We start from the raw sequence: 12,978 nt of genomic DNA on the forward strand, positions 1-12,978 counted from the left end.
CAGGAGGGTTCTGGCCCATGCAACACTGAGAAAACTTCTCCTGATGAAAAAGGCTGCGAGAAATTCATTATCCAAAACCTCTGAATACTCTGTACAGGCAAAGTTATTGCAGTGGCATTCCCTGGTCCTCAGTGTGTTATCTCTGGCAGCTGGCTGGGGCTGCACTTCATGGTGGGATGGAGCAGCCAGGACATGAATCGCAAACTGCAGAGTCCAGAGACAACTCCAGAATAAACTGCTGCTTCAGCAACACACATCTATATAACCCGCTTGACCTCAAAGGCAGCATGGAGCTTGCAACTAAATGTTCACCTCTGGGGAAAAAGAGGGAGGCAAGCAAAGGATTCAGGCCAGCCAGGAGCATCGTGCCTTCACACACCTCTGACAAGGATGTCAGCACGCGGACAAAGGCAGGCAGCAAGCAAAATCCACAGCTCCCTCCTTTCAGCTGGATTTTAATGAAGTGCGAGTGTGCAAACGTAGAGCTAAAGCCCATTCCCCCTCAAAAACCGAAGAAAGTTTTGTCTTTGGTTTCAATGGAAACACAGCCTGGCCCTTGCATAGCTGAAGGCAGCAGAAGCCACCATGGTCAGACCAGCCCGATGGAGCGGCAGCAGGTGCTCTGCAAAGTTGCACCCACACAGCCATGAACGCGCCCCAGCTTAGACAGGCTCTTCCAGCAGGTGTTATTTGAATCCTGGGCATCTCTCTAGCAAAGTGCAATGATATTTAACTTCCTTGTGGGCTCAGGAGGCTGCCAAACATCTGTTGGGATTAGTTGGTTCATGTTTGTAAAGTGCATACAAATGCTATCGTAAGGAAGGGGCTGACCTATTTATGGATGCGAATGCTGGACCGAGACCCAAACCCACATACTGTATTTGCACATACGGCTGTATCTCCCCTGCCAGATTTTACTGTGTGAAGCTAGGATGGAGGCACGAGGTGTCAACTATAACTTACAGCCCACTTTTGGTCACTGGTAATTTAGGTGAGTCATACCGCTCCCCTCCTCCACTTTACCCCATCCAATTGCACAACTGAATTTTGTTAATACAGCCGGGCTAGTGCAGCTCTACCAGGAGCCCCCAAACACCACACACGTTGCCCTTTGCAGTAAAAGCCCACCTTCCCTCAAGCCTCCATCCCACTCCCTGGAGCCCCACCAGGGCTGCAGATCACAGACTCTCAGCCCACAGATCTCCGGCAAGCTCCCAGAGGCCAAGCTGCAGATCAGCCACCCAAATTCCTCGTGGCAAGGAACTTTGCATCAAGTTTCACATTTCTCTTGGGTGCCCCTCCCTCCCACACAGGCCTCTTGTGAGTAAGGGCTGAGGAATGAGACGGCGAGCATGCACAACCCAGAAGCCACAGTGATAAACAGCCGTGAGGGAGATGAACTCCCCAGGAAGGACAGGGAAGAGCCCAAGTAGGTTTCAGATGGAACCGAGCACGTTTGTCAAAAGGATTGTAGGTGGCAACTGCTTGTGATGGCAGGGCCACAGGAGCCGTACGTTCCCGTGACTCAGAATTGCTTTGCACCAAGTTGCAAGTCCTAGACGTAGAGCTTTGCTCTGCCAGGAGCTACTGCTCCCCTTTCCTCCACAGACACATTTCAATACTTATCAGGTCTCCATCTTAGTCACAGTCTGCTAACACACACTTTTTACATCCTTTTCATCTTCCCTTATAATCAGTCTTTTTACCCCCAAGTCAATCACTCTGCTCTTCTCTCACCATCCTCTGCTTTACCTTCACTTCCCCGGGCAGGAGCTCCTCAGACCCAGACACTGGTCCATGGGTGCAGCCTGTGCTCTCTGCTCAGGTACACAGGACTTCAACACGCAGTTTGGCAGACACCCTACTCTCCTTTGGGTAGCGTACAAGTGGCAGGCTCAGCCAAAGATGCTACAGGTCAAATTTAGAGAGATGGACAACACTAGAAAATGTTGCCTATGGGATATGGAAGCAAAAACAAAGAGAAGGATGAACAGGAGCCCAGAAGCATACCAACACAATACCCAGAATTACTCATGTCTCTCCTTAGGTGGATAGGCCTTGTCTTGTTCTGGAGATCAAGAGCATCTGGAATTACGTCCATTACACATTACACGCAGAAAATACTCCCATCCTAGCAGGTGCATCTACCAAGACAGCTGGAACTAAACCAGATGATCCAATGTGGGACTGTCTGATAATATAATGCTAACTTTGCACATCCAGTTCCACCCATGAAATTGGGCACACCCTTAATCAGGTATGAATCAAATCATCTGAGACATGAGAAATTTATCAAGAGCTGTTGCAAAAACATAAAGTTGCTTGTGCCTCACTGCGCTTCACTTTCAAGGGATGAGCAGCTGACACAGGCAGACAGCCGTCCTGAACAGAACAAAGCTGGAGCAGATCACTTTTGCTAGGACTTCTTGCACATGACGGCATGACCCAAGACCTAAAATACCACCTCAAGCATGCAAATGCATGCAGACCAGAGGCTCGGGCTACAGCATTCAGGGAACTCCAGCAGGCAGGGAACCTGAGTGGTGTGTGTATGGGTATGACACGCCAGCAAGCAGCCTGACCCCAGACATGGTGGGGCGCTACCAGCACAGATGATCGTTGTAACACACCAGAGCAGGAGTCCTCTCTTTTTCACCCCAGGGTACATCACAGCAAGGCAATACACGAGGCGGTGAAAACGCGAGGTGATGCCAACCCATCTGCCCTGCATCCTCAGAGGGATCTGATACCCACCTGTAAAAACAGTGACCACAAAACACTGCCATAAGTTGTGCATGCAATGAGGAGATGGGAGCTAACCGCATGCAGAATAACTTAGAAATGAACCCACCCTACAGGGATCTTTGCGTATAGTAAGGCAACAAGCTCTGCTCTCATAGCTCCTTCTCCTCCCGCTCTACAATGCGGTCCTTAAAAACTTCTCCACCAACTTCCCCAGCCTCCACACACCCTGAGCTCACAGCTCTCCCACACAGCAGAGCGAAACACGCCATGCCAAGCCATGGAAGGAGGTGCACAGGCACTCTGTAAGCTGCCATCCTTTCACCCAGACACTCCAAGTACCTTGGTGGGCAGAGTGCCTTGGAAAGACGCTCTCATTTACATTGTTTTAAGTTCACCTGCTGCTCTGGCCTCGTTCCCAAATCTCATATGCAGAGGGAGACTCTCAAAGAGGCATCACATGCCAAGAACGCCGCACTTATCCCCGCAGCAAGGCAGAGGTCCAAGGCGTTATTCCTAACTTCCAAAATATGCTTGTGCCTCACAGTTCCTCACTTAATGCCACCATCAGAGGCTTGCAACTTGTCTGCTTCGCTCACAGTATGATCTCCTGCACTGTACAAGGCTGAGTCTTCATTGCAGCGAGGCTACGGCCATTCTTCATGCTACAGCGCTGTTTCAGAAGAAAAGAAGCCAGACATCTCCCCAGATAACTTTAACCCTTTGGCCCATCGTTTCTGCCCCATCTCTCTGCCTTGGAAGCAAATTAGGATTCGGGTATAGGACAGTGCTTAAACACTTGCTTATCTTTAGGCACACAAGTAGCTGCAGAGAGTTCAGCTGGATTACTCATACACTTGAATTTCAGACTTACTATGCAGAAGGTTCACCAAGCGCTCCTTAAATGGCAAAGATGCAATGCTGTGTTTTCCAAGCTTGGCTCTGTGCAACCCAAGGAACCCAAGAAAGGAATGGATTCTCTGAATAAGCACCAAAGTGGAACTGTGCTAGGAAGTCATAACTCTCATTCTCCTGAAAAATAGCCTGCAGGATCAGAAGTGATGGAGAACCACCACAGCTTTAAAGGAAGCTTAAACTACCCTAAAAAATGGCAGTCTTACTGTACACAGGAAAACAAGCCACTGAGGAAGCATCCAGAGGATGATGTGAAGTCTCCTTTACCCTTATTCTACTCCTTGAAATATGTTTTTATACATAAATACCAGCTGGACCTTAACCATTTTTGTGGCTCATTTCTGGATCTCCCCACCACCACATTTCAGATTCAACAGCATTAAGCTGCCGCGGTTTCTAAATGCCAGAGGCAAAGACTAGCTTCCACACTAAGCTAGGCATTTCAATACCCACGCAAGATAAGTACGGGCCTTGCCCCCCAGTCAAGGATGATGATGATAATGCATAAGAGGCAGGTAAAAGCGGAAAAGATGGGGGAGATGGACTGTAAAGATAGGCATAACTGCAATGAGCAGTTAAGAGTAATCTCCAGAGTTGGGTAGAAAGGATGCTAACTTCAGTCTGTAATTACAAACAATTCCTTTCAACCATTTCTATGTTTGATTATCAGTTATGACTGCAAACTAAAGAGAAAAACGCTGGTCTAACTGGCTTTTTTCTCCCGGATTTCAGTGTCAGGGATGACACAAGACTCCCAGCCCCACTCCTCTCTAAGCCTCAGTGTTCCATCAGTAAAATGGCAAGAATAATTTTCCTTCATCTTGGGAAGGCACTGCAGAAACAGTCCCTCCAACTTGCAAAGCACTCCAATGAAAGAGCAAAGAGCACTCCAGAAAAGCACAAAAGGAAATTAATAATTCTGCATTCAGTCCCAAATTTGAACAGTATGTAGTAAATAAGGCTTGGGGCCACACATTGCACAAAAAGAAAACAAACTGAATAGCTGGTCATTAAGCATCACCTTCCACTCTGGGCACAAAGAGTAGGTGCTCTGGCAATTAAGTGGTTATATCATAATACCTGCTTGCAGGGGAGGCCAAATTAAGTGACCCTCATTCTGGCATTTCATACCTTTGGAGCACTTGGACTTCACAACATTAACACCATTCTTTTAACCAATTTCACTGCTTGTAAATAACTACAGGACTGCCACGTGGCTGCCGCAATCACTATCTGTTTCTCTTGGGAAATCCAGATTAAAGGCTTGTCTTGGCCACAGTTAATAGCTTGAGGTATCTCTCAAGATTTGCCCAAACCCATGAAAAGCAAATCAAGTCTCTACCTCAAGCAATGAGGTATGTTAAATTCAAGCCATCTGATCTCCTTCAGGGCTGAGCTGAAACAGGAACACCACTGACACCCAGGCAAGTGAGGCAGAGGAGATGCAGCAGCTGAGTTACAACCACTTATCAGCTGCTAATCCAATCACTCTCCAACCCAGTCACTGCGTGCAGCACACTGTCTGGGAGATTCCTTGCTTTCATTCAAGCTTGCCTCATTAAGAGGAGGAGTAATTCAAGTCTGTTAAGGTGAGGTAATAAACTGCTGAAACAGAGAGAGCTCCTTAGGGTACATACACGCAGCACATCGAAGATCCACATGCCCGTTACTGAGATATAAACCACTGCAGTTGGGGTACAATGAACACAGCAACTGCAGCAGGACTGCCTGCAAGTCACTGGTGAATCACCCCAAGTTTCTCTTCCCAAAAAGAAGACCTCACCAACCTGAGTTTCATGCAGCCAGCCACACTGCTGCAAAAGCCTTAGAGGAGATATTGTAAATTTGCTCTGTTATACTTACCTAAAGTTTGGAGCTAGACTGCTTTTACCCATTGTGCAGTGCATCCCTACCCACCCCACCGGGCTCCACAGCCCCTTCCTTCAAGATCTGCGGTACGATCTGTCAGCCTCCTCCATCCACAACAAAGCAGCCGAGTCCTGGTTCCTCAGCAGTGTCAGGACCCCCAGCTGCACAGCCCTGGCAGGGGCTCTCCAGCTGGAGGAGAGAGCAGGAGCAGAGGGCGAAGAGGAGACGACCGCAGCTCCCCACAATGAGATCCATCGGCCTAATAAAGGGGGGACAGGTTACAAATTGATGTACAAACAAGACCTGACTCTGTAATTCAGAGCTAACAGGGTAGTTTACTGAACGTTAATTAAATCCTCAGTGCCTGTTACCAACTGTGGAGATCAACTTATTTTTAAATTAAATAAGCAATAAATGCTTAGATGAAGTTCTATTAAATTTCACCCAGTGAATGAAGTATGTGGGGCTTTTAATAGACATTAAACAAGATAGTTATGGCAAGTTAGTTGATATTTTATTACCTAAAGATAATGGCCATATTAAATCTCAACTAACTATTCCACTGGCAGCACAATCATCCGAGACTTGGCGGAAGTTTGCCTGCCTTGAAGCATCACTGGGCAGCGGTAGCAGAGGGAGGAAGGCAGCCAAGTGCTGAATGGCACCTACTTAAAGGATGCTCAAGTGCATAAACCCACTTAGGCACAAAACGGGATCCCTCCCAGCCACATCTGGAAACCCCAAAGAGGGCTGATGGGCTATCACGCAGAAACAAGCTGGCGTAAACCAGGGACCCTCAAGCATCCCAAACCAAATAAAGCAATTTATGGGGTTACGGAGGAATCACTGTATTACAAGGTTCCCTTATGGCATCACGGGCCACAGAAAACATTCTCCCTAACAGCCTGCAATGCTCAAAAGCTGGTATCTTTTTCTAAGAAAAGGTTATCAACAGCCCACAACTCCACCGATGTTTGTTTTCCTTTCCTGAGCATATTGCAATAGCTTGGGAGTGCTTGAGTGACTCACACGTGTGTCACTGTCACCCACAGATCCCAACAACAGATACTGACAGTCTAAAATGACAGAGACTTGCTGACAGCAACTTAAAAATGATCATTTTCATGCCAGCTCTTGCGCTTGCTCAGAACGTGATCAAAACCAGCTCTCTGAGATGAAAGCAGAATCTCTACCGAGGTGTCTCTACCGGTAACCTTAATCACAATGATTAAGTGTGGGTAGTGGGTTTTTTTTTCAGGCCTGGATTGGAAACATCGTGAGCCCTACCTGCCCTGCTGTGCCCAGAAGCAGGAGGAACAGAAAGAGCCAAATCCTGCACCCTGCTAACCCCCACTTCTTAGGCAGGCACAAGCTCTCAAAAAGCTTTTAAACTTTGTGGGGTTTTTCTGGTCTGTGGTTTTCGGTTTGATTTGTTGTTTTCTTTTCTCTGTTTGTTTCTATTTTTACAAAACAAAAAGCTCCCTAAATTAAAAAGAGGAAAACACAGAGCTCTTCAGACTTTACCGATGCTCTCCTCCAGCATCCCAATGCACGCGTGAAAGCCAACACCTTCCCTCCAATCCCTCCTCTGGAACCATTGTTCATAAAGTTACTTCAAGTCCTATATTTTCCTACATATAACCCACAGTCTTTAAAGGTATTGTTCCTTGTGACTCTGTCCCTCAGATAACCCACATCCTTAGATAAGCTATGGTTTCCGTCTCCTCCGCTCCTGCCCGCTTTTGAAGCGTGGCTACAGTTCCAGTAAGCTCTCTAGTTTTTAGCAGAATTACCCTGCTGTGAGAGCAAAGGGAGAGGATGAAGCTACCAGGGTAAGACAGCAGCTGCAGGGGACCGAAAGCAGGCAAGAGCATCGCTGTCTCGCTCACGCGTCCACATAGCAAACACACACGCTGAACCCCAGACTTCTGGCGGGTCACCTAGACTTGGTAGTCATCTTGCTTCCCTGAAGGCTTCTCTCCATCGAAAAAATAACGTACCTAAAAAGCATAGATGCACCTAAAGGAAATGCATATTTCTTCGTCATCTCAATGCCATCTTTAAAACCTCTCCATGCATCCACTGGGACTTCCCCCCACCCAAAGGGATTACCAGAGCTACCACAGAAAGCACTGGGAAGAGCATCGATGACCAGCCAGAGGTGAAACCCAGTGTGGTGCGGGGCCAGCCGGAGCAGAGGGGGGGTGCTGCCCAGACCCACGTCAGGGCCAGAGGAGTTTATTAGGAGAAAGGCAGAGCTGTGTAGGTCAGGCTTTCAGATGCTTGACAAGGAACAAAGTGCCACCGAGGACGCATTGTTCGCACAACCATGAAGGAATAGAGAAACCACTGCGGGCACCCTGAGGGTATATCTTTCCACAGACGCACGGAAACTGTCTTCTTGCAAACAATTTGTCATCCACCCAAGCTACTGCTTTTCTCCAGCTACAGTCAGCAAGAGATGTTTCAGAGAAACCTGTGCCAAACAGTCTCTTCTTTCCAATCAGATGTTTACAAGAGCCATCACCATTAGGTGGTATAAATCTGAATGTACCTGACGTTCATACAACCATCCCATCTCCTTTCCATGCTTGGCTAAATTCTTGTCCTCAGCAACGTTCTGCATGACAAATGCCACCATTTAGTTACACGGAAAAGTACTTAATTTTGTTAATTTTGAATCAGCCACTTTCACCTTGGCTTGCACTGGTACAAAGGCACAGAGACCCCTTCTCCACTGCACTCACTGTTTCTGTGACAACTTTCTTACACGTATCCTTTACAGAGGAGCAATCCCAAACTACTGGTCAAACTCCCTCAGGTTTTCCAGCTCCCCACCATTTTTACTATCCCTCTCCAAAACTGCATACACCAGGCTTCACTGGTCATAAGGGAGTCACTTAAGTTTTACAGTCAGGCATTATACAGACAAACACAAGCAGCGATTTTAACAAACAAGGCAACAGTCAGACTTTGAAATTAAGTGAGCGGTGTCTCCACTCTGACCATGAACTCCCACACCACAATTCGTACTACGAGTTATAATTAAAAATACATACTGATGATCATATTATATATTTAAAAGCACTCCAGCTCCACTGAGACTGTAGCTGACACTATTAGGTGCCTTGCAAAACTCATTAGTCCGGGCCTGGAGCTTCACCCCTGAACATCCTAGAGAAACAAGGGATACACATCCGAATCCGCACTTTCATTATCTGAAAGCTTGAATTACACTGCACCAGTTCCTGATGCTGGTAAGGCGGAGCCCATTATCTCTCACTAACGCAGCACAGCTGAAGACGATATTCAGAGCAATACAACTTGGAGATGTGATGTCCTCTGCGAGTTTCCATGAGACAAGGCATCTAAACTGCACAGGAACCTGGGATTTTCTGTACCTAACCATGACTGCCGGGATACGGGATCTGAAATCCACTCCTGGACCACCAGACTAGAAGCAGGTTTTTGCTGGTTTGCCCTGGTTTCACGAGAGCACATCACAGACTATCATTCAACACTTTTACCCTCTAAACCTGGGTGACTGCTCATCCAAACGGTGACTAGCAGAAGAGGACAGGACCCACAGAGCTGGAGCCCACACCGAGATGGGCACGCTCACCAGCATCCTGCCCCGACACCCGGGCTGATCTCCAAGCATGCTCCAAAGGTGAAAATCTCACCTTGGTGCAACAAGGAACTGGAGCTTCTCTCCCAGCTCGGTACCAGCTGCCCAGCCAACCACACCGGGCCATCGGGATTTGCACAACGGAGACAGCTATGCACCGACAAAGCTGTAATCCTCACCGACCCAGGCACCCTGCACTGTGGAGACTGCACAACAGCAGTTCCTAGCTGTTTGGGGCTGTACCAACAGAAGCTTCAATGAGACACAGTCTCAGCTGCAGTTTCCTGGACGTGTCCTCCGTTTCCACCCAGGAGTTTGCCCAAGCAGCGTACAAGGGCCACATATCCCTGACTGGAACTTCTGGACAGCAGGACCGCTGGCAACACAGGACACATGCACAGCCAGCATGCCCACGGCCTCCACACAAGGCACGCACTCTAGGGCTAACTTTTGCAAAGAGGGCGTTAAAAATCACGGAAGTGCCCTCTCTGTACATAAGGAGCACATTTTCACAGTCCAACAGACTCATTGCACATTGCCTACCCGCTACCAGGCACCTCTCTCCAGCCAAGAGACCCCCAAAAAGCCTACAGTGACCTTCAGCAACCCACGCGCTCCTAACAGGCCCTCCAACCACAGGGCTGGGAGAAGAGCCTACAAGGACCAGAAGACATCTAATGGCAGGAGAGCCCCCAGCACCATAACTGATGAGGACTTTGCGCCACCACCGTCCTGGACCAGGTTCCCCCAACTTGGTAGCTTTTCCCAACAACAGCCGACACAAGCAGACTCAGGTGGGGGAAAAAAAAAAAAACCAAAACACAAACCCTGAAGAAAACAATTAAAGGAAAACTATATATGAAACTCAACAATTAGAGGGCAGCAGGGCTGAAGGCCCCATTAGCAGCACCAGCATCCCGCTGGAGCTGCAGGCAGGATTAGACACAGGTAGGAGCTCGCTGCCAGGTGGCCCCTATGGCCACCACCCACACCGTCACCTGCTGACAGCCCATCCCGTAGGGAAAAACCCTCCAACAAAGGCTAAACAACTGAAAGAGGGGAATAAAAGAGCTCATAAATTGAGGAGTGACAGGATGAAAGGTCATGGGGTGGGTGGGGGGGAAAGAGAGTAGGCCAACAGGCAGAGAGAAGTTTTCAACAGTAAATCTTTATCCTGAGATGGAAATATTTCCTGAGGAAAATCCCATATTCCAGAGCACTATTTAGCCTTGCCTGGGCCAGTCCTACTGCAGCAAGGGTGGGGATAACCAGAAAGTCCCTCGCATGCCCAAACTGCGCCGCTACACAGCGGGCTGGGCTACACACAGGACTGCAACCAACATTTTCCAGCGTGAACGCAGCTGCGTTGTTCACATACAGATGAAACGCTGCGTCCTGTTCCCCAGCTCCATCTGTTCCCCTGCCTTCCTAATATCCCGTATCTGTAATTACTTGGTGAGCCAGCACCTGCTGTATCACCCAGGTCCTAGACATCAAGGGACTCCTCACTCTCTCGGATCTTGCCCCGGAAATCATAAGCACAAACTCTACAGGTGAATGAGTCCCAGGAAGGAAAGAAATCCTCAAATCTAGAGTATTTCCAAAAACCTAACGCTTCCATGCGAAACCTTGTATTTGACATGGGTCAGAACCACTTTGTGCACAGGGGCCAAGGTGTTGTGGATGTGCAGGAAGACACATCAGCAAGCTTGAGGGCTCTTGCAAGCTTTTAAAACTTTTGTGTACCAATCGCCTAGCAAGACAGAAAGACACCAAACAGGAACCCAACCCAAAAACCAAACAACTGGGCCAAAAAGCCAACTCATGCAGGCATAGAAAAACACCAAACAAAAAACTAATAGTCAAGACAAAGCAAGAGAATCTAACGCTCACTTGTTTCACCAACGGGGCCAAACTGCACCTCTAGGTACAGTAGCCAGAGCAATTATGGCACGAGTTTCACCATCAACACCTCCTACTCGAGAGCACTGCCTTCTCCCCAGCGCAGCCCCAGGGCGTGGAGAGTGCTCCTGAACAATGGCAGGAATAAGATTTGCCTGTTCAAAAGGGGAGGGCAAGAGAAGGAGGAGGAAAAAAAAAAAAAAAATTTATATTAAAAAAAAAAAAGCCCAGGGTGACGTAAGGCTGTGGGAAACTTTTACGTCCTTACCTGCTAGGGAAGGGTGGGCCTCCCCCGGCGTATAAAAGGCTGCCAGGGCTTTACTCAACTCGTTCTTTACTACCGAGCCCCGGCCGAGGGGGCGGCCGGCGCAAGGTGCGGCGGCGGGGCAGCGCTGCGGCCGCCGCGGGGGCGGAGGCGGCCCCCGCCCGGGCCAGGTGCACCTGCGGCCGCCAGCACCGAGCCCCGGCCGCCCGGGCTGGGGGAGAACGGGACCCCGGCCCGCGGGGCACCGCCGCGGAGCCGGGGGGGGGGCGTGCAGCCGGGCCGCTGAAGTCCCGGGGAAGTTGCTCCCTGCCCCACACCCGAGAGCTGCCCCCGCCCCACGGCCGAGCTCGCACCGCACCGCACCGCGCCGGGCCGGGCAGGGCCGTCCCCCTCTCCGGCGGCCGCGGCGCCCCGGGCGGAGGGAGGAGCCATACGCGGCCCCCCCCGGCCGGCCGGCAGCGCTCCCCGCCCCGGCCGGGGGCTCCAGCTGTTGCACAGCTGCCTCGGCGGGCGAGGGTTTGGGGGTGGGGGGGTAGAGGAAGGGGGCAAGTTATTATCTGCAACAATACCTCGGGGGGAGGAGGCAGCGGAGGCGAGCGCGGCGGCGGCGGCGGCGGGAGGAGGAGGCGGCGGGGGGAGGCGGGGCAGGGGGCGGGGCCTGGCCCCGGGACCGCCCCTCCGCGCCCGCCCCCCTCGGCCCCTCCGCCGGCCCCTTCCGCCCGCCGGCCCCTTCCGCGCTCCGCGCCGCTGCCCCGGGGCAGCCCCCACCCCGCATCCCCCCGGCATCCCCCCCCCACCCCGCCCCGGCCCGGCCACCCCCTCCCGCATCCCTCCCTGGGCTCCCGCCAGCCCCTCCGCATCCCCCCGGCCGCGGCGTTCCCGCCTCCTGCATCCCCCCCCCCCCCCGCGACCCTTACCTCCCCTCGGGCGGAGGAAGGGGAGGGGGGGGGCCGCGGCAGCCCCGAGCTCGGCGGGACACCCCCCCCCCGAAACAAAAAGCGAAAGCGGCGGCCGCTGCCTCCCACCCCGCCGGGCTGCTGCGCTCTGCCCGGGGCTGACGTCAAGGGCCCAAATTCCTGCCTTTCCCTGCAGGCAGATTTGTCCATGTAAGGGCTGGGGCCGGGGCCTGGGCCGGGGCGGCCGCATGGCGGGGAGGGGGGGGGGCGGCAGCTACCGGCACCTCGGGGAGGGGCGACGGGGCTGGAGGCAGCCCCGACCCCGCAGGCATCCCCCTCCCGCCCTGTAAGCCGGCGGGGTTAGGCCCAGAAACGCGCAGCGTTCAACTTCTGGCCAGAGTTTTGTCCGGGGCTCCCTCTGGTTTTCGGGGACGCTTTTTCCAACCGGCTTTTCCCTCAGTTCTGCCCCGAGCGGGGCTCATCGAAAAGGGGGGGGGGGGGGGAAGGTGCTCGGAGCTACAAAAGGAGCCGCCGGCGCAGAGATTGAAAACAAAACCTGTCGAGCATACTAAGGAGCGGGGGAAGGGAAAGTGTTCTCTGGTCGCTTTCTGTTGATTGTTTTGTGGCTATTTATAAGGACTGCAATTAAAATAATTCGGATTTTGAGTGTGATTGTTTTTATGGTGGAATGTTACCCTTTAAGTAGCTGCTGGGTATCTGCGTTTGCCCTGAAGGGAAGAACACAGAAGGGTTACATTGCA

The 12,978-nt window shown here is 51.3% G+C and overlaps 1 protein-coding gene across 5 annotated transcripts in view; it reads right to left on the reverse strand.

Moving 5' to 3' along the window:
- Positions 1–12,622, reverse strand: part of LPP (LIM domain containing preferred translocation partner in lipoma) — a 353,044-nt gene extending 340,422 nt beyond the window's left edge. For 2 of the 5 annotated variants that reach the window (XM_069792425.1, XM_069792422.1), the window contains exon 1: positions 11,891–11,973. The gene's annotated coding sequence lies outside the window, so the exon portion shown is untranslated. Of the gene's footprint in view, positions 1–11,890; positions 11,974–12,238 lie in introns of those variants that run through there. The other 3 variants (XM_069792426.1, XM_069792421.1, XM_069792430.1) reach the window with 3 other exon arrangements.
- Positions 12,623–12,978: the final 356 nt, after the last annotated feature.

Source organism: Haliaeetus albicilla, chromosome 9 (genome assembly GCF_947461875.1).
Source record: "Haliaeetus albicilla chromosome 9, bHalAlb1.1, whole genome shotgun sequence".
Lineage (NCBI taxonomy): Eukaryota > Metazoa > Chordata > Aves > Accipitriformes > Accipitridae > Haliaeetus > Haliaeetus albicilla.